This window comes from Salvelinus sp. IW2-2015, linkage group LG37 (genome assembly GCF_002910315.2).
Source record: "Salvelinus sp. IW2-2015 linkage group LG37, ASM291031v2, whole genome shotgun sequence".
Taxonomy (NCBI): Eukaryota; Metazoa; Chordata; class Actinopteri; order Salmoniformes; family Salmonidae; genus Salvelinus; species Salvelinus sp. IW2-2015.
In genome coordinates, this window is record NC_036876.1 from 17,456,864 (window position 1) to 17,481,010 (window position 24,147).

The window sequence follows — 24,147 nt, forward strand, 5'->3', positions numbered from 1 at the left end:
ACATATGAAATAAATTACAGACCTCTACATGCTTTGTAAGTAGGAAAACCTGCCAAATTGGCAGTGTATCAAATACTTGTTCTCCCCACTGTATATAGGGCAGCAGCCTCTAATGTGCTAGTAATGGCTATTTAACAGTCTGATGGCATTGAGACAGAAGCTGTTTTTCAGTCTCTTGGTCCCAGCTTTGATGCACCTGTACTGACCTCGCCTTCTGGATGATAGCGGGGTGAACAGGCAGAGGCTCGGGTGGTTGTTGTCCTTGATGATCTTTATGGCCTTCCTGTGACATCGGGTGGTGTAGGTGTCCTGGAGGGCAGGTAGTTTGCCCCCGGTGATGCGTTGTGCAGACCTCACTACCCTCTGGAGAGCCTTACGGTTGTGGGCGGAGCAGTTGCTGTACCAGGTGATGATACAGCCTAACAGGATGCTCTCAATTCTGCATCTGTAGAAGTTTTATGGTTTTAGGTGCCAATCCAAATTTTTCAGCCTCCTGAGGTTGAAGAGGCGCTGCTGCGCCTGGTCGAAGTTGATCTGTCCTACTTCTTGGAGCTGGGCAGGGTTCAGACCCAGGAACTCAAACTTACTGTTGAGCTTGGAAGGTACTATGGTGTTGAATACTGAGCTATAGTCAATGAACAGCATTCTTACATAGGTATTCCTCTTGTACAGATGGGATAGGGCAGTGTGCAGTGCGATGGCGAATGCATCGTCTGTGTATCTATTGGGGCGGTAAGCAAAGTGAAGTTGGTCTAATGTGTCAGGTAAGGTAGAGATAATATGATCCTTGACTAGCCTCTCAAAGTACTTCATGATGACAGAAGTGAGTGCTACGGCGTTATAGTCATTTAGTTCAGTTACCTTTGCTTTCTGGGTACAGGAACAATGATGGACATCTTAAAGCTTGTGGGGACAGCAGACTGGGATAGGGAGAGATTGAATATGTTTGTAATCACTCCAGCCAGCTAGGTCTGCGCATGCTTTGAGGACGCGGCTTGGGATGCCGGCTTGCGAATGTTAAGAAGCTTAAATGTCTTACTCACGTCGGCCACGGAGAAGGAGAGCCCACAGTCCTTGGTAAAGGGCCACGTCGGTGGCAGTGTGTTATCCTCAAAGCGGGCTAAGGTGTTTAGCATGTCTGGAAGCAAGACGTCGGTGTCCACAACGTGGCTGGTTCTCCCTTTGTAGTCCGTGATTGTCTGGAGACCCTGCCACATACATCTCTTGTCTGAATTGCCACCCCACTTTGACGCTTTGCCTGTTTCATAGCCTTAACCTGTTTGGGATAGGGGGCAGCATTTTCACTTTTGGATGAATTGGTGCCCATAGTGAACTCCATTCTACTCTGTTCCAGATGATAATATATGCATATTATTATTACTATTGGATAGAAAACACTCTGAAGTTTCTAAAACTGTTTGAATTATGTCTGTGAGTATAACAGAACTCATATGGCAGGCAACCTTCCAAACAGGAAGTGAGAATTCTGAGAAGGGTCGATGTGAAAGTCGTCGCCTATTCAATTCCCTGTAATATATGGATTTGTTTGCACTTCCTATGCCTTCCTCTAGATGTCAACAGTCAGTAGAACGTGGAATGAAGCCTCTAGTGTGATGTGGGGCCGGATGGGAGCTATTTGAGTCAGTGGTCTGGCAGAATGCTAGTTCCTGGTCACGCGCGCTAGTCATGGAATGGTCATGTGTGCCATTACTTATACAGACATGAAGAAATGCTCCGGTTGGAACGTTATTGGATATATATGATAACAACATTCTGAAGATTGATTCTCTACTTAATTTGACCAGTTTATTCGACCTGGAATATAACTTTTTGAAGTTTTCGTCCGAGTTTGCCTGGACCGGTGCCAGCGTTTGGACATGTGAACTACACATGCTAGCTAAAGTTGCTAATTGGACATAAGTAATGGACATTATCAAACTAAACAATGATTTATTGTGGAACTAGGATTCCTGGCATTGCATTCTGATGAAGATAATTAAAGGTAAGGGAATATTTTTGAAAAAATATTTTTGAATTTCGCCTTGTCAGCGGAATGTTGGGGGGGTTCCGCTAGCGAGAACCCCCCCTGGGCGAGAAAGGTTAAGGAGGGAATAACTACACTGTTTTTATTAGGCCATATTCCCAGTCACCTTGCCATGGTTAACCCTCCTGTTGTGTTCATTTCATGTCAATTAATTCTGTGTTCTCGGTCCAAAATGACCGCCCCATTATAGCTGATTATAAATCCATAATAATACCTTTATTGTCACCCAATGTTGCTTGATCTTTTTATCAACTTAAGTTATTGTGAACATTACACGTTTTGAACTTCTATTTACTTTTCATGGCCTGTAGGCCTCATTGACCTGAGCTCATACAACTCGTTTTGAGTAAAAAAAGCATAATGTACGGATTATTTTGACAATAATAAATACTCAGATGAAACATAGTGCTATTTATCACAGACTACTTTGTGTCAAAGTTTAACAAGGACATTTGTTTTGAAAACCATTTCAAATTTTCTAATAGTGGCACGAAATAACATCTGTTGTGTCCCCGGTCAAAACTGACCAGTATGATTGTATTAGTAAAGAAAGGACATAGGCCCAAAACTACACATGAAATCTTTACCATATTACAACATTAATGTCTGAACATATTAAAGAACAACAGTAACAACAACAGCATTACTAACAATAACAAAAACTTTAAAATGTTCACAATCTGTCAATCAATGGTAATTACATTTTGTGTGTTCTTATGCACATGTTGGACAATACGTGATGGTTTTTGCATGTGCCTTGCAATTATATGCACTGCATTTATTGCACATAATGCTCATCTCTTGGTGCAAAAATATTGCACCTCTTCCTTTTGTTTCTTCTGTCTCTGGCAGCCGTAGATATTGCTTCTGGCTCTTGTACATCTCTCACCAATCCAGAAGAGGATGATGTTCGAGGAAGGTGTTCACGCCTTTGAATGAAGGGTGCCACCATGGCGTTCCCCAACTCTTCTAGGAATAGTCTCCTATTGAAGAATGTCCCCTGCTTCCAGCCTGGATTCTACTCCATCCACACCACAAACGTGTTGTAGGTCGACACATCTAGGATGTTGAAGAACACCAGCATGGGCCAATGTGCCGTCATCCTCTTACAACAGTATTTGCCAGTAACCTGCAAAAGCGCAACAATCAGTAAATAAAATAGATGAGTAGATACAAGTGATACTTCATGTCTTGCTTAGTAACGTGATAAATTGAATCAAAGCGTTGTTTTAAATGATCACATCTAAAATATATATACATATTCAAATGATAATTGACTCCATATTGCTCACAAATTCAATAAGCATTTCACCAAACAACAAAATGTCTTATTTTTATGGTGCAGATAAAACATTTTGGTAATAGAAAAAAATGGTACTTGAAACTTGAAAGATAAAATGTAACATACCTTATCAAGCTTGTCAATTCCCCTTTGTTCCTGTTGTAATCCAGGACAGCGTTGGGCTTCTGGTCCTCGCTGGTACTCACAGCGGCATCCCTGTGCAGAGTTGTCATCAGGAGCACATTCTTCTTTTTCTTCGGGCAGTAGGACACAAGAGCGTGTGTAACGGTGAAGGCAAATTTAGAGGAAAAACGATCCCTGTCCTTGGTAGTGAGTAAGGCAGGATGCAATTCAGGCTTGTTCCTTCGGACCGTCCCCACCATGGTCATTTTTGGGGAGGAGCTCAAATCAAATCAAATCAAATTGTATTTGTCACATACACATGGTTAGCAGATGTAAATGCGAGTGTAGCGAAATGCTTGTGCTTCTAGTTCCGACAATGCAGTAATAACCAACAAGTAATCTAACCTAACAATTCTCGTTTCTCCTGACCAAAATCAAATCAAATCACATGTATTTATATAGCCCTTTGTACATCAGCTGATATCTCAAAGTGCTGTACAGAAACCCAGCCTAAAACCCCAAACAGCAAGCAATGCAGGTGTAGAAGCACGGTGGCTAGGAAAAACTCCCTGGAAAGGCCAAAACCTAGGAAGAAACCTAGAGAGGAACCAGGCTATGAGGGGTGGCCAGTCCTCTTCTGGCTGTGCCGGGTGGAAATTATAACAGAACAGGGCCAAGATGTTCAAATGTTCATAAATGACCAGCATGGTCAAATAATAATAATCACAGTAGTTATCGAGGGTGCAGTAAGTCAGCACCTCAGGAGTAAATGTCAGTTAGCTTTTCATAGCCGATCATTAAGAGTATCTCTACCGCTCCTGCGGTCTCTAGAGAGTTGAAAACAGCAGGTCTGGGACAGGTAGCACGTCCGGTGAACAGGTCAGGGTTCCATAGCCGCAGGCAGAACAGTTGAAACTGGAGCAGCAGCAAGGCCTGTCTCTTATACACATCTAGATGTGTATAAGAGACAAAGTCAGCACCTCAGGAGTAAATGTCAGTTAGCTTTTCATAGCCGATCATTAAGAGTATCTCTACCGCTCCTGCGGTCTCTAGAGAGTTGAAAACAGCAGGTCTGGGACAGGTAGCACGTCCGGTGAACAGGTCAGGGTTCCATAGCCGCAGGCAGAACAGTTGAAACTGGAGCAGCAGCAAGGCCAGGTGGACTGGGGACAGCAAGGAGTCATCATGCCAGGTAGTCCTGACGCATGGTCCTAGGGCTCAGGTCCTCCGAGAGAGAGAAAGAAAGAGAGAAGGAGAGAATTAGAGAGAGCATACTTAAATTTAACAAACTGACCCTAGCCCCCCGACACATAAACTACTGCAGCATAAATACTGGAGGCTGAGACAGGAGGGGTCAGGAGACACTGTGGCCCCATCCGATGATACCCCCGGACAGGGCCAAACAGGAAGGATATAACCCCACCCACTTTGCCAAAGCACAGCCCCCACACCACTAGAGGGATATTTTCAACCACCAACTTACCATCCTGAGACAAGGCCGAGTATAGCCCACAAAGATCTCCGCCACGGCACGAACCAAGGGGGGGCGCCAACCCAGACAGGAAGATCACGTCAGTGACTCAACCCACTCAAGTGACGCACCCCTCCTAGGGACGGCATGAAAGAGCACCAGTAAGCCAGTGACTCAGCCCCTGTAATAGGGGTGTCAAAGAGCATATGAGGGTGAAGAAATTGTAAGATGTTATGTTGTGCACCTGGAGACCTGCAGTCATTTTCAGGACCACTATTCCATATTTAGACGGTTTGCTTGGCATGTACTGTTTGAATGGGCAGCATCCCCTAAAAGCGACCAGATGCTCATCAACTGTGATGTCTGGACTTGGGTTATAGATGAGTGGTGTTGTATCACGGTTATCGAAGCGAATCACCTGTGACAACGCGTGAAATGTCTGGAGTGACATAGTGGCATGAAAAATTGCCTGACCAGACTCTACATCTCATAAACTGGTGGTAGATTTGTTTCTGGATCTGTGCACACCAGCCAAAATCAAGAGCCCCACGTATTCTTGGCCATCTGTCTGGTCTACCTCCTTCCAGTTGTCTTTATAAACGCGTCTCCCCTCCAAGTTGGTCATTTTCATCACTATAGTTTCGATTGACTCTGTCAGGAACAGTTCGAAGCAGGATTGTATGTCATCAACCCGGGATATGGCGTATCTCGTTGGCCCTGGGGTCATTCTGATAATGTTTTCAGCCGACAGTCAACCTCTCCTCTCAGGTGGGGATGAAGACCAGGACAAATTCCCATTGTTTGACCGGAATGTAACAACAACCTCAGCAGGGTCTTCTTCCTCATCACTGGATTGTTTCACAACGGTTGTCTCTTGATCTGGATCATATTATGTGTTGTCTTTAACTTCTTGACGCTAGGGGTCAGATTTTTCCCAAGGTAAACAGACTATTTCTCAGGTCCAGATCGTAGAATATGCATATAATTTACAGATTAGGATAGAAAACACTCCAAAGTTTCCAAAACTGTCCAAATATTGTCTGTGAGTATAACAAATGGCACAGTTCTAAGCAATCTTGTATCTGTACAGGGTTACCTACTGATCATAGCATGTTTGTGTTAGAGACTCTGTCTGATCTGAAATCCCACAACTGTGGCCTTTGACTGATTAGTGAAGATTTCAGAAGTTGGATTTAGAAAATGTATCATATTTTAATTCTGGCTTTTCAAACGAAAGTAGACATTTTGATAATTACTGAGATTTGGTTAAAAAAGTCTGCGCAGACTGATGTGTCTCTGAATGGATATAGTCTTTATAGATCTGATAGAGATGGCAGAGGTGGGGGTGTCGTCATATTCATAAAGAGCAACTTGAATGTTGCTGTGTGTATTACCACATCTGTCCCCAAGCTATTTGCATGTCTAGTCTTAAATGTGGGCCTTCGAAATAATGCCCAACTAACGTTAGCGGGAGTTTATCACCTTATCACTCAGTCTCCTTATGTGCTCTTAGCAAATTGTCTGACCTTCTGTCTAACTATGCTGAATCCAAATTATAAATAGTGGTTGATCTGAATCTGGATTGGTTGCCAGTATCTGATAGGCTGAATGATATTTGAACTGAGCTAAATATAATTTAGCTGATAACTAAACCAACTCGCCTCAACTTTAAACCCCCTGAAATATCTTAGATATTATTCTAACAAATGCCGCTCAGAAATTTACAGCCAATGGGATATTTGCTAATGAGTTCAATGACCATTGTCCCATTGCCTGCAGAAGAGATGTTAAATTACCTAAATCTAGCTCACGCATTATTACAAAAATCAATTATTAATTTTAATGAGCAACATTTTTCGTTTGAGATGGGGTTGAGAGACTGGTTGGTTGTGTCAACTATCACTGACTCGGATCAGGCCCTAGAGAGTTTTCAGCTATACTTTTTGTGGCTGTTTATTTACTACCACAGACAGATGCTGGCACTAAGACCGCACTCAGTCAGCTGTACAAGGAAATAAGCAAACAGGAAACAACTCACCCAGAGGTGGCGCTCCTAGTGGCTGGAGACTTAAATGCAGGGAAACTTAAATCAGTTCTACCAAATTTATATCAACATGTTAAGAGCAATCTGACAGACAATAAATTATGTGTGCTTTCTGATGCTGTCAAGTCTAGTTTCCACAATATTACGAAATGTGTACCACATGGGTAGGTAGTGGGACCTGTTCTGTTTACTATTTATATAAATAGCATTGGTCTATGTATACGGTAATGTATGCCATTGCACCGACTGTTGACCAAGCTATGTTAGAGCTGCAATCGGATTTTGTTTCATTACAGAAAGCCCTTGTTGAATTAAAATGTGTACTTAATGCAAACAAAACAAAATATATGCTCTCTAGTTCACAGAACAATGGGGGATTGGGTTCTACTAAGCTAAAGTGTGCATTCGGAAAGTATTCAGACCCCTTGACCTATTCCACATTTTGTTACGTATAGCCATATTCTAAAATTGATTAAATAGTTTTTCCCCCTCATAAATCTACACACATTACCCCACAATGACAAAGCAAGAACAGGAATTTTGGAAATGTAGAAAGAAATGTAAATACATAAGTATAAGTATTCAGACCCTTTACTCATTACTTTGTTGAAGCACCTTTGGCAGCGACTCGAGTCTTCTTCGATATGATGCTACAAGCTTGGCACACCTGTATTTGGGGAGTATCACCCATTCTTCTCTGCAGATCCTCTCAAGCTCTGTCAGGTTGGATGGGGAGCGTCACTGCTCAGCTATTTCCAGGTCTCTCCAGAGATGTTCGATCGGGTTCAAGCTCTTCCTGGGCCACTCAAGGATATTCAGAGACTTGTTCCGGAGCCACTCCTGCGTTTTCTTGGCTGTGTGCTTAGGGTCTTTGTCCTGGTGGAAGATGAACCTTCACCCCAGTCTGAGGTCCTGAGCGCTCTGGAAAAGGATTTCATCAAGGATATCTCTGTACTTTGCTCCGTTCATCTTTGCCTCGATCCTGACTTGTCTCCCAGTCCCTGTCACTGAAAAACATCCCCACAAAATGATGATGCCACTACAATGCTTCAGCGTAGGGATGGTGCCAGGTTTCTTCCAGACTTTGCATTCAGGCCAAAGAATTCAATCTTGTTTTCATCAGATCAGATAATCTTGTTTCTCATGGTCTGAGAGTCCTTTAGGTGCCTTTTGGCAAACTCCAAGCGGGCTTTCATGTGCCGTTTACTGAGGAGTGGCTTCCATCTGGCTACTATACCATAAAGTTTCTCCCATCTCCACAGAGGAACTCCGGAGCTCTGTCAGAGTGACCATCGGGTTCTTGGTCACCACCCTGAACAAGGCCTTTCTCCACCGATTGCTCAGTTTGGCCAGGCTGCCAGCTTTAGGAAGAGTCTTGGTGGTTCCAAACTTCTTCCATTTAAGAATGGAGGCCACTGTCTTCTTGGGGACCTTAATTTCTGCAGAAATGTTTTGGTACCCTTCCCCAGATCTGTGCCTCGACACAATACTGTCTCGGAGCTAAGGACAATTCCTTCAACTTCATGGCTTGGTTTTTGCTCTAACATGCACTGTTAGCTGTGGGACCTTATATAATTGGTAAAAGTAATGAACAACAACACTTAGGTTTCTGGACACAATCTATTTTATAGTAGTTCCATTTTGTTTGTATTTAGTCCTTTCCTTCCTCTACCCTCAACCTCTCCCATCTATTTCTGATGTCCATCCAGTTTGAATTTTATTTGCCATATATTTTTAACTGTGATATTTCACAAACGTTCTGAACCTATATACATTTTACACACACAGTATATTTTACATTAGTTATCATGTTGTTATTAGTCCCACCCTTCAGCTCAATTCAACCCCTCCCATCTATCTCTTAACACCATCCATATTGGATTTCTATTTGCCAAATGTTTTTTTTAAACTCTATTGGGATGTTTTGCATATCAGTTCATAAACTATGTGCCATGGAATCGGTACATTGAAAATCTCTTCCCAACCAATACAATAGTGTTTGTGAGAGTCTCTTTTTTTCCATATCAGTTAGTAGGCTAAACTGTTCATTTTGGCATAGCGAAGACCAATTTCGTGAGTAGACCGATTTTTTGGGATGTCTCCTGGTCTGACAAACAGTTCTGTAGCTCTACCACTCTCCACCGCAGGTGTGGAAGGCCAAAATAGGCGGATGTGGTGGTTTGAGACACAGCCAATGGAAAAAAACGGATAACTTTCTCTTAAATTGACAGATTTTTATTATGGTAATTAGATTAAAGCTCTTAACGATTAAGAGTTTTTAATAAAGCCAACAATGCAAATCATTTATCTCAGTGATTGACAGTATACAGATATTTTTGCATGTTGACTAACCAATCACAGTGAAAAGAGATTAAATCTAGTCATGATCATTTTCATTTTTTTTATTTGGTGAAATTTAGTAGATTGGCTTGATAATGGCATTGACATTGGTTGGCTAGCAAGCAAAACTTGATGTTACACATCGTTAACTTTTGGGAAAACTGGTCCAGCCACTTGGTAGCTATCTATCACTAGTTCAAATAAAGCTAAATTATGTAATATTAAAGTGCAATGGTAAACCAGGGGCTGGAGGAACACATTTTTTCAGACCGTTTCGTTCTGAACAGAACCACTATTTTCCACTGTTCCGACCAGCAAAATAATGTTTCGAACCGGTTCGAACTCATAAAAAGTAATGGTTTTTATTGTTCCTTTTTGTTCCACACCTACTCCCGAGTGGCGCAGCGGTCTAAGGCACTGCATCTCAGTGGAAAAGGTGTCATTATAATACCTGGTTCAAATCTCGGCTGTATCACATCCAGCTGTGATTGGGAGTCCCATAGGGCGGCGCACAATTAACCTAGAGTTGTCTGGGTTTGGCTGGAGTAGGCCGTCATTGTAAACAAGACTTTGTTCTTAACTGACTTGCCTAGTTAAATGAAGGTAACATGTTTAAAATGTTCTTATTGTAACCCTTTCACAGGAACAATCACATATTTGTGATCATTGTTGAGTAGTCTCTGCAGCGCACCATCGCAAATATGTGATTGCAACAGTAGCAACAAAATGTATCATGCAACAAACACGTCTAAACAGCATTGTTGTCTGAAAAACATCTGAACAATGTTTTGTACTGATGGGAAATAAAGGTCTTTGACTTTATTCCTCAATTTCACCTTTTACTGTGAAAGATAAATGCGAACTTCATCATCCAAACATCACATGGACACATCCACAGCTGAACTCATTCCATAAACCAGTCTAAATAACAGGTTGCGCTGACAAAAAACTAAACAAACACAAGTTAGTGACCTAACAGCTAGACTTCTTTACAATGTAACACATCTCTGGTGAGCACAAGGGAGAAGTATAATATTGTTTAGAAAACAGATGCGTATCAGCTAAGATAACAAAGTCAACGCAAATAATCAAAGTCAAAGATGGCTGCGCACATTGCCTGAAAAATATGAACTTAATTTCGCCTCTTTTCAGCATATTACAAATCTTCAATGTACTTGTTACAGTGTATACAAGAAGCAGAGCACATAACTTGAAAAGTTGTTTACTGTTTTTGACGAATCAGAAAGCCAATACAATTTTATCACCTTACAGATCACACCAAATACAATACTACTGACTAGCCTAACTGTAGCGTAAAAGCTAAAAAGGGATGAAACCATTTTAGGGGGTTTCAATTCATTTGTGGGGGGTTTCTAGTCCATGGGGGGTAGAAATGGGGGACTGTATCGTGGGGGGATATGTTAAAGTAAATATTACTATGATTGGGAATTTATCAATAAATAGGGGGAAAACACAGGAAGTTTATACGCTAAATTGTATTTATTTATTTATTTCACCTTTATTTAACCAGGTAGGCAGTTCTCATTTACAATTGCAACCTGGCCAAGATAAAGCAAAGCAGTTCGACACATACAACAACACAGAGTTACACATGGAGTAAAACAAACATACAGTCAATAATACAGTAGAAAAATAAGTCTATATACAATGTGAGCAAATGAGGTGAGATAAGGGAGGTAAAGGCAAATAAAAAATAAAACCCCTGGAAAGGGGGGTCTGAGCTGGCAACCCTAAAATACCAGTTACAATGCGATGCCGCGTTCAAAACAACTGGGACATCTCTGACTTCCGACTTCAGTGGGTTCAAGACATCTGGGAACTCAGTAAAAAATTTGCTCCAGCTGGGGAAAAATATTTTTGAACGGTCATCCAACTTGGGAATTCTAACTCGGGAACTCTGTCCTCTTTCTAGATCTCTAACTTTTCCGACCTGAAGATCACTGACGTCATGATTCCCAGTTGTATTGAAAGCACCGTAAGTCAGTTGAGTGAACTATCCCTTCACCACATTTTTATATCATCTTTGGTCTGACATATGCTTATGTGAAAACCAGCATGCGTTGAATGATGTGAACAAACATGACGCCACACATAGCTGGCAAATAGCTTAGCATTAGCTCATCATAATCAGTACAACTTTCAAAAAGGTATTTTACACAAATCATGTGTGTCCATTACAATCTATGCAAGAGTCGGAATGCATTATTTGTCACCAGGGCTTGAAAACATGTGAAAAAACTGTAAATACATTATGCTCCATACATACATAGAGCTCTCTGCAGTAGAGATGACAACACGAAATACAGAAAATAAGGTACTTTGATAGGAACGCACACATTTCCAAACATATTATTTGTTAGGAAAACAACAATGAAGGCAGTGGGGGTGCCAGCCAGAAAATGTGCCAGTGGAAAAAGTTTGTGCAAGGCCTGTTCTGACAAGTGAAGCGCAATGTCTTCATATTTGATCTGGGGAAACACTGGGCAAGTGCTTGGGCTCAAATCAATCATCAACAGTGAAATGGGCTATTTTTTATGTCAGTTAATGAGGAGGCTGAACACACCTCAATTCAAACTGTTAGAAAATAAAACTTGTTAGAAACTAATTTGAAAATGACAAGTTGCAACATAGCCTATAGAAATTTAGCAGGCCTTGGTGAGAGGGCACCGCGGGTTCACTGTCATGTTGCGTAACAATCATATTATGGAACAGTGAGTGCAATCTGACATCATGTGCATAAAAAAACTCACGCTGTGGCGACCATTATAGATATTTGGAATTTACGCTCGAAAAGTTTAAGTGCGGCTAGAACAGGCAAGCTAGATGTTTACTTGGACGGACAAGTGTAGCCTAACTTATTACGCAAGTTACAACTGAAATTTTGCAGGTGAGGAGAGAGCGAGAGAGATTTGAGGAGGAGGGAGGCTTGAAGCTTGAGCTAGCTAGCCAAAAAGCTTGTGTGTGCAGTGGCACCATAAACAAAAATACGTCTTACCTTTTTTGTTAGTTAAAAAATCTGGCATGAAACGTGAGAACTAGGTCTATAGTATCCTTAACTAGCATTGAAAAAGTTAATCCATTCTTCTCTAGCTCATACAAAATCTCTCTCCATATCTTCTGAATCAAGCTTGTAACATCAGTACAGTAGCCTCCCCTTCTGAAGCATAGGCTACTATACTGATGTTAGGTAGCCTAAACACACACACAAAGTTTTTTTTATATTAGCATAATACAAAACTCCCCATAAAAATCTGACAGTTTAAGCTAGAGATCTGTTTTTTTTTAACATGGGATGGGTCTCAATCCACTACATCCGCCTACAACATGTCACACTTCCACATCTGAGGTGAAAGGTGACAGCTAAATCGGTGTTTGTCAGACCATGAGACATCCTGAAAATCAGTCTTCTAACAAAATGATCTGTAGCTACCGAATAGTTGGGCCTACAAACTATTATGGAAAGATGAGACTCTCACAAACACGATGGTGTTCTCCATTTTGTTCTACAACCCCCACATGCATCTTGGGATTCATCTGAAGTCGGTATAGCTAATCTGCCAACTTCTGTCTGTAACTTTTTGTATATATCAAGACTGAATGCACCAATTTGTAAGTCGCTCTGGATAAGAGCGTCTGCTAAATGACTTAAATGTAAATGTAAATGTTTGGTGCCAAAAATCAACTTTAAAATTGCAGATAGATTGCGGGTTAAATCAATGTAATTGTCTCTATCATTTCCAATCCTCCATATACATATATATACATATACAGTGGCAAGAAAAAGTATGTGAACCCTTTGGAATTACCTGGATTTCTGCATAAATTGGTCATCAAATTTCACAATAGAAAAACATAGTGTGCTTAAATTAATAACACACATTATTGTATTTTCCTTGTCTATATTGAATAGATAATTTAAACATTCACAATATAGGTTGGAAAAGGTTTGTGAACCCCTAGGCTAATGTCTCCTCCAAAAGCTAATTGGAGTCAGGAGTCAGCTAACCTGGAGTCCAATCAATGAGACGAGATTGGAGATGTTGGTTAGAGCTGCCTTGCCCTATAAAAACACAAACAAAATTTGAGTTTGCTATTCACAAGAAGCATTGCCTGATGTGAACCATGCCTCGAACAAAATAGATCTCAGAAGAGTAAGATTAAGAATTGTTGATTTACATAAAGCTGGAAGGAATTACACAAGTATCTCTAAAAGCCTTGATGTTCATCAGTCCACCATAAGAAAAGTTGTCTATAAATGGAGAACGTTTAGTGCGGTTGCTACTCTCCATAGGAGTGGCTGTCCTGCAAATATGACTGCAAGAGCACAGAGCAGAATGCTCAGGTTAAGAAGAATCCTAAAGTATCAGCTGAAGACTTACAGAAACCTCTGGAACATGTTAACATCTCTGTTGACGGGTCTACGATATGTGAAACACAAAAAAAGTATGGTGTTCATCTGAGAACACCATGGAAGAAGCCACTGCTGTCCAAAAAAAACATTGCTAAATGTTTGAACTTTGCAAAAGTGCACCTGGATGTTCCAGGTGCACTTTTGCGCTACTGGCAAAATATTCTGTGGACAGATGAAACTACAGTTGAGTTGTTTGGAAGGAACACAACAATATGTATTGAAAAGAAAGGCACGGCACCCCAACATCAAAACCTCATCCCAACTGTAAAGTATGGTTGAGGGAGGATCATGGTTGGGGCTTCTTTGCTTCCTCAGGGCCAGTACAGCTTGCTATCATCGATGGAAAAATGAATTCCAAAGTTTATCAAATTCATCAAGACATTTTGCAGGAGAATGTTAGGCTATCTGTACGCCAATTGAAGCTCAACAGAAGTTGGGTGATGCAACAGGACAACGACCTAAAACACAGAAGTAAATCAACAACAGAATGGCTTCAACAGAAAAAAATATGCCTTCTGGAGTGGCACAGTCAGAGTCCTAAACTCAACCCGATTGAGATGCTGTGCATGACCTCAAGAGCAGTTCACACCAGACATCCCAAGAATATTGCTGAACTGAAGCAGTTTTGTAAAGAGGAATGTTCCAAAATTCCTCCTGACCGTTGTGCAGGTCTGATCCGCAACTACAGAAAACGGTTGGTTGAGGTTATTGCTGCCAAAGTAGAGTCAACCAGTTATTAAATCCAAGGGTTCACAAACTTTTCCCACCCTGCACTGTGAATGTTTACACCGTGTGTTCAATAAAGACATGAAAATGTATAATTGTCTCTGTGTTATTAGTTTAAGGAGACTGTGTTTTGTCTATTGTTGTGGCCTAGATGAAGATCAGACATTTTATGACCAATTTATGCAGAAATTCAGGTATTTCCAAAGGGTTCACATACTTTTTCTTGCCACTGAATATATTTAAAATATTTTTTCCTTCTTTCGTTCAGACAGTCTTTGCACTTTGAAACCCACGCAGACCGTGACGTATAGCACCACCCACCGGTTGAAACATCGGGAAAAGAATGTGTCCCTTGTGTCAAGTTGACCTAGCTAACTAGCTAGCAAACCTTAGCTAGCAAACTTCAGCTAGCTAGGTTAGCTAAGAAAACATGCAGTAATTCAACATTGAATAGCAGTAAATATACTTATAAACAAGTCAATATACCTACCCAACAGCTGCTGAAAATATTCTTCCACTTCCCAGCCTCTTCAAGAACATATTTACTAAGATAGTCTGAGCTTCATGTGTCTCACTCAACAGCATGAGGTTGGTGGCTGAAACGGATCCTTTGAATTTACAGTAGGCAAAAGCTATTACTGTAAAGGAATACAGTACGTTAGAGTACTTTTTACAGGTTTCCAATTAAAGTTAATTACAGTATTTTACCCATAATGCAGTGCAATCTACAGCAAAAATGTACCACTAGCCACTTTAAACAATGCCACTTAATACAATGTTTACATACCCTACATTACCCATCTCATATGTATATACTGTACTCTATATCATCTACTGCATCTTGCCATCTTTATGTAATACATGTACCACTAGCCACTTTAAACTATGCCACTTTATGTTTACATACCCTACAGTACTCATCTCATATGTATATACCGTACTCTATACCATCTACTGCATCTGCCATGCCGTTCTGTACCACCACTCATTCATATATCTTTATGTACATATTCTTTATCCCTTTACACTTGTGTGTGTGTGTAAGGTAGTAGTTGTGGAATTGTTAGGTTAGATTACTGTTGGTTATTACTGCATTGTCGGAACTAGAAGCACAAGCATTTCGCTACACTCGCATTAACATCTGCTAACCATGTGTATGTGACTAATAAAATTTGATTTGATTTTATTTGAATGCTGTAAAACACATTTCCTGTGTTTTTACTGTCAAAATTACAGAAAAGTCACTGTGTGAGCCTAGTGATCACTGAAAATCTTCACTGGACACATTTCTTGATCTAATCTCATAACTCTAATGTCCAATCGCAGCATACAGCACAGATTTATTGAGAGAGTCACAGAGAGAGAGAGAGATTATTGTTGGAGTGATAGAGAAAGACTAAGCCTATGATCTGGAACATGCCTAAACACCCACAATGTGGCAGGTAATGTATCAGTATATGAAGCAACCATACAAGCAACAGTACCTGTCACACAAAAGTGTTATCAAGGAGAAGTTGGAATCGGCTGTGTGTGTGTGTGTGTGTGTGTGTGTGTGTGGGAGTTTAACTGCACTCCAAAGCGATCTCTTCTGAGACGCCCCCCCCCCCACCCCATTCCTGGCACCATTTCACAATTACAGATTGCAGCTCTCGCCAGCCAAAACTATTGCTTGCAACTGCGACATAGGATGCCAAAAATTTGAGGGTTATTGGGAGTAGGAGAATGTGGCTTTCCGCATAATTTCACCTGGGCAGGGTCCAAGGCCATGCAGGCAGGCAGAGACCATCGGGCACCGAGTTTTTACATGCTTTGCTGTGGGTGGCACCCTGGATATGGCTGTGAACATTCACATTTAGTTTGTATCTCTATGTGATGGCTGGAATCGCTCCTAACAAATATACACAGAGATACTAAAACGCTCTTTCTCTCATTCTCTCCCTCTCTAAATCTTCTTCACTCTCTCTTTCTCTCTCCTTCTTTCGCTGTCTCTCTCTATAGTACTCGAACATTAAGCTGAACATTAAAAAGAGGTGCAATCTACATATGAAATGTAATTTGCTAGAATTAATTGGAGCCTCCCATCTGTACGTTGGGCTTTCAGAGATAATTTGTTTGGATGAATTATCCTACTGGTCCCCATTTGGGTCACTTGAAAAGCAGTTGATGTCTTCAATTAGAATTTACAATCTGTGTGTGTGTGAGTGTGTGGTTGGCTCGATTAAAAGCGGATTCATAACATTAAGAAAACACTGCTGTTTTATTAAAATCTTTTAGAGGGGAGCGAATATTTTCTCATTTGTGAATAAAATGACCACTTCAGAACAACATTTAAAACATTGCATTGCCAGAAACGGAACATAAACGATTTATTGAACTATATGATGCTAATGGCTTCCGAATGGCGCAGCGGTTCATTCTGAACAGAACAACTATTTTTCACTGTTCCGACCGGTTCGAACCCATGAAAAGTAATGGCTAATATTGTTCCTTTATGTTCCACACCTGCTCCCAAGTGGTGCAGTGGTCTAAGGCACTGCATCTCAGTGCAAGAGGCATCACTACAGTCCCTGATTCGAATACAGGCTGTATCACATCTGGCTGTGTTGGGAGTCCCATAGGGCGGTGCACAATTGGCCCAGCGTTTTCCGGGTTTGGCTGGGGTAGACCGTCATTATAAATAAGAATTTGACTTGCCTTGTTAAATAAAAAAAGGAAAGGGGTTTAAATGGTCACAAACTATATGTAAATGTACTGAGGCTAGATAGTGATTGTCGGAGTACTCTGTCACTACTATAACATCGCCACAGTGCCCACACTGAGTAATAGCCCCATGTTTAGTGTGTTGTTTACAGTTTCCACTGCCAGGCTTGCAGAAGAGGAAAAACATTCCCTGCAGCCCCACCATTGTGGCTCATGGAGCAGAGGCACATGTACTTGGCTCCGCTTGCCCAGGCCTCAATTAAAGTGTTTAAATCGGCCACTGAGCAGCATTCTGGCTGAGCTGCAGCCAATTCAGTCTGGGGGAGAGAGGGATGAATGCAGGGGGTGGGGAAGGCTAGAGAGAGCATCCAGTGGCCAGCTACAGACCCAAATAATAGCTAGGTAAACGAGTCGGGAGCAGGTTCTTACATTGAACAAAGTTCTCTATTGAGGTATTTCTTCCTTCTCAAACAATCTCACACGATCAAGGATGATCTCACAAGGAAAACACACATCTTCTTCTTTACAGGAACAAAGAACACAAGGTGAGTAACTTTTAACAATAACATAAATTACGGGTGTGTCACCACCTTAACTATCCGTTCGTGGAGAGCTGCCTTCGGGTGGTGGTGTGGATCAGTGGTTGCCATTCCCAAGAGGTAGTTTGTTCTCTTCTTCTCGCTTCTGTCCGGTAAGTCCTCTCCTTTGGAGTAGCAATCACTCTTTTCTTTTCTCCAGTCCTCCTCACTGCCGGTTCTCTCCTCTCTCTTGTAGGGGGAAGAGAATAGGTCATTAGTACCATCAGATGTGCTTAATTGCCTCTGATCACCTTTGACTCACATGCTGCGGTGGGCTATTATCCGTGGGACCAGCCTGCCCCCTGGTGGTACTTCCACATTTCTCCCCCCTCATGACCGGACCAGAGGGCCGGGCACCAGATGCGCCGGGACGACGCATCCACATTTCCATTCCTCGATCCGGCCCTGTGGATGACATGGAAAGAGAATGGTTGTAATGCAAGAAACCATCTGGCTATTCAGTCGTTATTGTTTCTCTTACCGGCCATCCACGTGAGGGGAGCATGGTCAGTAACAAGGATAAACCTATGCCTGAGTAGGTAGTACCTGAGATACTCGAGTGCCCACTTAATGGATAGGGCCTCATTCTCTACGGTAGCATATCTCCGTTCCTGATCACTGAGCTTTCTACTTATGAAGAGAATAGGTTTCTCTGCTTCGCATTCACCCTGAGCTAGGACGGCCCTGAGCCCCGTATCTGAGGCGTATACCTGCACAGTAAACTCTTGGGAGAAGTCAGGAGCCTGCAAGACGGGAATAGAGCACAGGCTATCTTTTAGCAACTGGAAGGCGTCTTCCGTCTCTTTCTTCCACGCTACATGGTTTGTCAGGATTTTCTTGATGAGGTTTGTCAGGGGGGTGGCAATGGTTGCATATCCAGGGATGAAAAGACGATAATATCCCGTAATCCTGAAGAAGGTTCGGATGTTCCACTTCGTCTGGGGCCGAGGCCAGTCCCGAATTTCCCTAGTGTTTTTTACCTGTGGGCAGTTCCCTACGGTGTAGCCAAGGTATTCCACTTTGGACAGACCCAGGCAGCATTTTATAGGATTGGCTGTCAGTCTTGTAGACTCCATGCTCACGAGCACCGCCCGCAGTCGCAGGAGGTGGCTATCCTAAGTCCTCGCTGTGGATGACCACGTCTTCTATTTACGCCGCTGCATACATAGAGGCATTGGAAAGTTGTCGCAGCACCGTGCAGTCCGAAGGGCATCCTCACATACTGAAAAAGCCCCTCCGATGTGGCGCAGGCAGTCTTTGGGCAGTCGTCTTGAGCCAACGGCACTTGCCAATATCCCTTTGTCAGATCCAGGGTGGTGATGAACTTGGCCTTCCCCAAGCGCTCCAAGAGTTCATCCACGCGGGACATGGGATACACATTGAACGTAAAGATGGCGTATAGATGCTCGTATAGATGCTCGCTCATAGATGGCTCAATCACCCTCATCCTCAGCATCTCCCTTACCTCGTTCCTAGAGATGACTCGGCGTGCCTCAGGAATCTTGTAAGGCCGGATATGCATCTTCTTGAATATGGTGAAACAGGACATCTGTTTGTCTTGGGAAGGGAGAGAATACAATGCCGAATTGCACAATCAGCTTGTCTAGCTGTCTCGACTGCTCCATCAGGAGAGTTCTGGCACGGCGCACCTTTAGCGGGGCCTCCTCTTTTTCCTTTTCCTCCACTGTCATCAAAGCCACACCCTCCTCTCTTCCATGGTACTACTTCAGCATGTTGATACGATAGAGTTGGACCTTCTTCCACCTGTCAGGTTCCTAGATGAGGTTATTGACCGTTGAGACCCTTTCCGTTACCTCGTAGGGCCCCCTCCACTGTGCCAGCAAGTGGTGTTTGGCCGTGTGCATGAGTACCATCACTTTCTCTCACATGGTGAACTCCCTGGGTGTCATCTGTTGAGTCTGTTGCACCTTCACCATATGCTCCTTTACTATGGGCCAGACTGCCAGTCCCACATCTGGGTAACATGTTCTATCATTGACCGGAATGGGCAGGGTTGGGCTTCCCAGCTCTCCTTGGCTTAGTCTAGGATCCCTCGACATGGTCTGCCGTACAGCAATTCGAAAGGGAAAACCCTGTGGACGCCTGGGGTACTTCTCGCAGGGCAAACATTAACTTCTTTGGGCTAGGGTGCAGTATTCGGAAGTTTGGATGAATGAGGTGACAAAAGTAAACTGCGTGTTACTCAGGCCCAGAAACACTCTAAACTTTCCAAAACTGTTACTCTGTGAGTATAACATAACTGATATGGCAGGCGAAAACCCGAGGACAATCCATCCAGAAAATGTTTTTTTTTCAGCTTACCTCTGATAATAATGGCTGGGAATGGGAATATAAAAGGATCTCCTCCCATATTGCAGTTCCTAGGGCTTCCACTAGATGTCAACAGTCTTTAGAAAGAGTTTCAGGCTTGTTTTTTGAAAAATTAGCTAGAATTTGTAGTTTCTCTAAGTGGCTCTCATTTTGGCTGTAGTGTTTGTAGCGCGTTCCGGTGAGTGCGCATACTTCGTTATGTATCTCCAGTAATGGTCTCCGGTATTCTCCATCTTAAATGTTATCGTTTATTTACATAATAGGCTACCTGAGGATTGATTAGGAATGTTTTTTGACGTGTTTTGAAGAAGTCTGTTGGTAACTTACAGGATTCATTTTGGATGCATTTTGAACAAGGGAAACCGGTTGATTACTGAGTCAAGCGCGCCATTGAAACTTACTTTATTGGGATATGAAGAAGGACTTTATCGAACAAAAGGACCATTTGTTATGTAGCTGGGACACTTGTGATTGCAACCAGATGAAGATCTTCAAAGTTAATTGATTTATTTTATCTCTATTTCTGACTTTCGTGAAGCATCTGCTTGGTTGGAAAATGTATTTAATGCTTTTGTGTGCGGGGCGCTGTCCTCAGATAATTGCATGGTGTGCTTTCGCCGTAAAGCCTTTTTGAAATCTGACAATGCAGCTGGATTAACAAGAAGGTAAGCTTTTAAATGAATTATGACACTTGTATTTTCATGAATGTTTAATATTATGATTTCTGTAATTTGAATTTGGCGCTCTGCAATTTCACCGGATGTTGGCCAAGTGGGACGGTAGCGTCCCAATGATCCGTAAGAAGTTAACCTGTCTAGAGCCTCGTTCCGCTAGCGGAACACCTCGCCAACAGCCAATGAAATTGCAGGGCAACAAAATCAATCAACAGAAATCTCATATTTCAAATTTCTCAAACATACAAGTACTAGACACCATTTTAAAGATAACATTCTCGTTAATCCAACTACAGTGTCCGATTTCAAAAAGGCTTTTCGGCGAAAGCAGAACATATCATTATGTTAGGTCAGCAACTAGTCACAGAAAGCATACAGCGATTTTACAACCAAAGAGAGTAGTCACAAAAAGCAGAAATAGAGATAAAATGAATCACTAACCTTTGATATTCTTCATCAGATGACATCCCGTGAATTTGCACAGAGTCACATCAATTTACAGAAATACTCATAATAAACATTGATAAAAGATACAAGTGTTATTCACAGAATTAAAGATATACTTCTCCTTAAAACTTCTTGTCAATATGGGGGCGCTGTTTTCACTTGTAAAAAATCATGCCCAAATTAAACTGCCTCGTACTCTATCCTAGATCGTACAATATGCATATTATTATTATTATTGGATAGAAAACACTCTCAAGTTTCTAAAACCGTTTGAATTATATCTGTGAGTAAAACAGAACTCATTTTGCAGCAAACTTCCTGACAGGAAGTGAAAAATCTGAAATCGAGGCTCTGTTCCAGGGCCTTCCTATTCAATTGCTTGAAATCTATGGATATACATGCACTTCATACGCCTTCCACTAGATGTSAACAGGCAGTGGGAGGTGGAATGGGGTGTCTAGCTTGATCTAAGTTCGAACAAGAGCTCTTGGAATGACGTGACCACAATTTCATTGTCTTCGAAGGCGCAGGAAGGACATCAGCATTGGCTTCTGAAAAGAGTTCGGTATAGACGGCTAATATCTCCGGCTTTGATTTTATTTGATACATGTGATAATATCATCGTAAAGTATGTTTTTTTCAATATAGTTTTATCAGATTATTCAACGTTTATCGGGAGTTTTGGAGTTTTCCGTTCTCTGCGTTAGGTAAAGATGGACATCTTCGCGCCACTTGGCTAGCTAAGGTTGCTAATTCGACAGGAGAAGAGGACATTCTAAAACTAAACAATGATTTATTCTGGACAAAGGACTCCTTGTACAATATTCTGATGGAAGCTCAGCAAAAGTAAGAAACATTTATGATGTTATTTCGTATTTCTGTGGAAAATGTTTAGTCCTATTTTCCTTCCTTTTTGCGGGCGCTGTCTCGCTATAACGTAAGCTGTTTGTTATGTTAAAGTTATTTTAAAAAATCTAACACGGCGATTGCATTAAGAACTAGTGTATCTTTCATTTGCTGTACAACATGTATTTTTTAGTAAAGTTTATGATGAGTTCTTTGATTAGATTAGGTGACTGTCCAAAATATCTCCGGAGATTCTGGTGAATCGATGCTACATATTCACAATGTATAACCACGGTTTGCAGCTCAAAATATGCAAATTTTCGAACAAAACATAAGTGCATTGTATAACCTGATGTTATAGGACTGTCATCTGATGAAGTTGGTCAAGGTTAGTGATTCATCTTATATCTTTTGCTGTTTTTTAGCGATCGCTACCTTTGCGGTGAATGAATGCGGTTTTGTGTTTGGCTATTGTGGTAAGCTAATATAATGCTATATTGTGTTTTCGCTGTAAAACACTTAAAAAATCTGAAATATTGGCTGGATTCACAAGATGTTTATCTTTCATTTGCTGTACACCATGTATTTTTCATAAATGTTTTATGATGAGTATTTAGGTATTTCACGTTGCTCTCTGTAATTATTCTTGCTGCTTCGGTGCTATTTGTGATTGTAGCTGCAATGTAAAACTATGATTTATACCTCAAATATGCACATTTTCGAACAAAACATAGATTTATTGTATAACATGTTATAAGACTGTCATCTGATTAAGTTGTTTCTTGGTTAGTGACTAATTATATCTCTATTTGGTCAGTTTTGTGATAGCTACCTATGCGGTAAAAAAATAGTGAAAATATGCGGTTGAGTCTTTTGCTATTGTGGTTAGCTAATAGAAATACATATTGTGTTTTCGCTGTAAAACATTTTAAAAATCGGAAATGATGGCTGGATTCACAAGATGTGTATCTTTCATTTGCTGTATTGGACTTGTGATTTCATGATATTTATATGCTAGTATTTACTTGTGGCGCTATGCTAGGCTATGCTAGTCAGCTTTTTACTGATGAGGATGCTCCCGGATCAGGGATGGTGATGAAGTAGAGGTTAACATGCTTTTAATAGTTTTGTTCAGGCGTTCGCACAAACCGTCTGTCTGTGGGTGGAATCTGTTTGTGCGTATCTGTTGAACCTGGTGTAATCGAAACAGGTCCTTCATCAACTGGAACATGAACAGGGTTCCCTGGTCGCTTAGGATCGTCTTGGGAATGCCCACCCGGGAGAACAGCATGAACAATTCATTGGCGATTCCCTTTGACATGTTGCGAAGGGGTATGGCCTCAGGGAACTTGGTAGTATAATCAACGACAACCAGGATGTACTCGTGTCCTCTGGTGGAATTCAGGAGGGGTCCCACGAGGTCCATAGCTATGTGTTCAAAGGGGGTCTCTATAATAGGAAGAGGAATCAAAGGATTACGCAGGTGTTGCCATGGGGCCATACGCTGACATTGATTGCACGTCCTACAAAACATGGCCACATCTCGGGTGACACGGGGCCAATAGAACCTCTGCATGATTCTGTCGATCATTTTTTCACGTGCCAGGTGTCCTCCTAGGATGTGGGAATGGGCTAGCTGTAGGACAGTATCCCTGTATGGTCTAGGCACCATTAGTAATATCTGTTCTTCCCCCTTCATTGCGCGACCCAATACAAGAGGCCCTGTCTGATTGCATAGTAGGGAAGAGAGGGCTCACCTGATCTGTCGACATTTCTCCCATCGATCACCTTCACCTTCCTCATGGCATCCCGTAGGTCTGGGTCTCTATGCTGAGTGGTGCCGAACTGTTACTTTAATTCTTGGGGCAGGTCGACCTCGGTTGAGGAGTGTGGAGAATGTTCCCCATCCCAGTTTGAGGTGCCCGAGGAGAATCCCTTCCAGGTTCCCTCCTCTGACGGGGCTTCAAATATTTCCCGTAGCCTCTGGTCGTTCCTTCCTTCCTCCATCATGTATAACCCTTCGCAGGTGTCTTCATCGGAGGTTTCCTGGAATAGCTGTCGGAGGCATTGGGTCTGTATTTCTTGGACTCTTTCTCTGCTTTCCTGCCC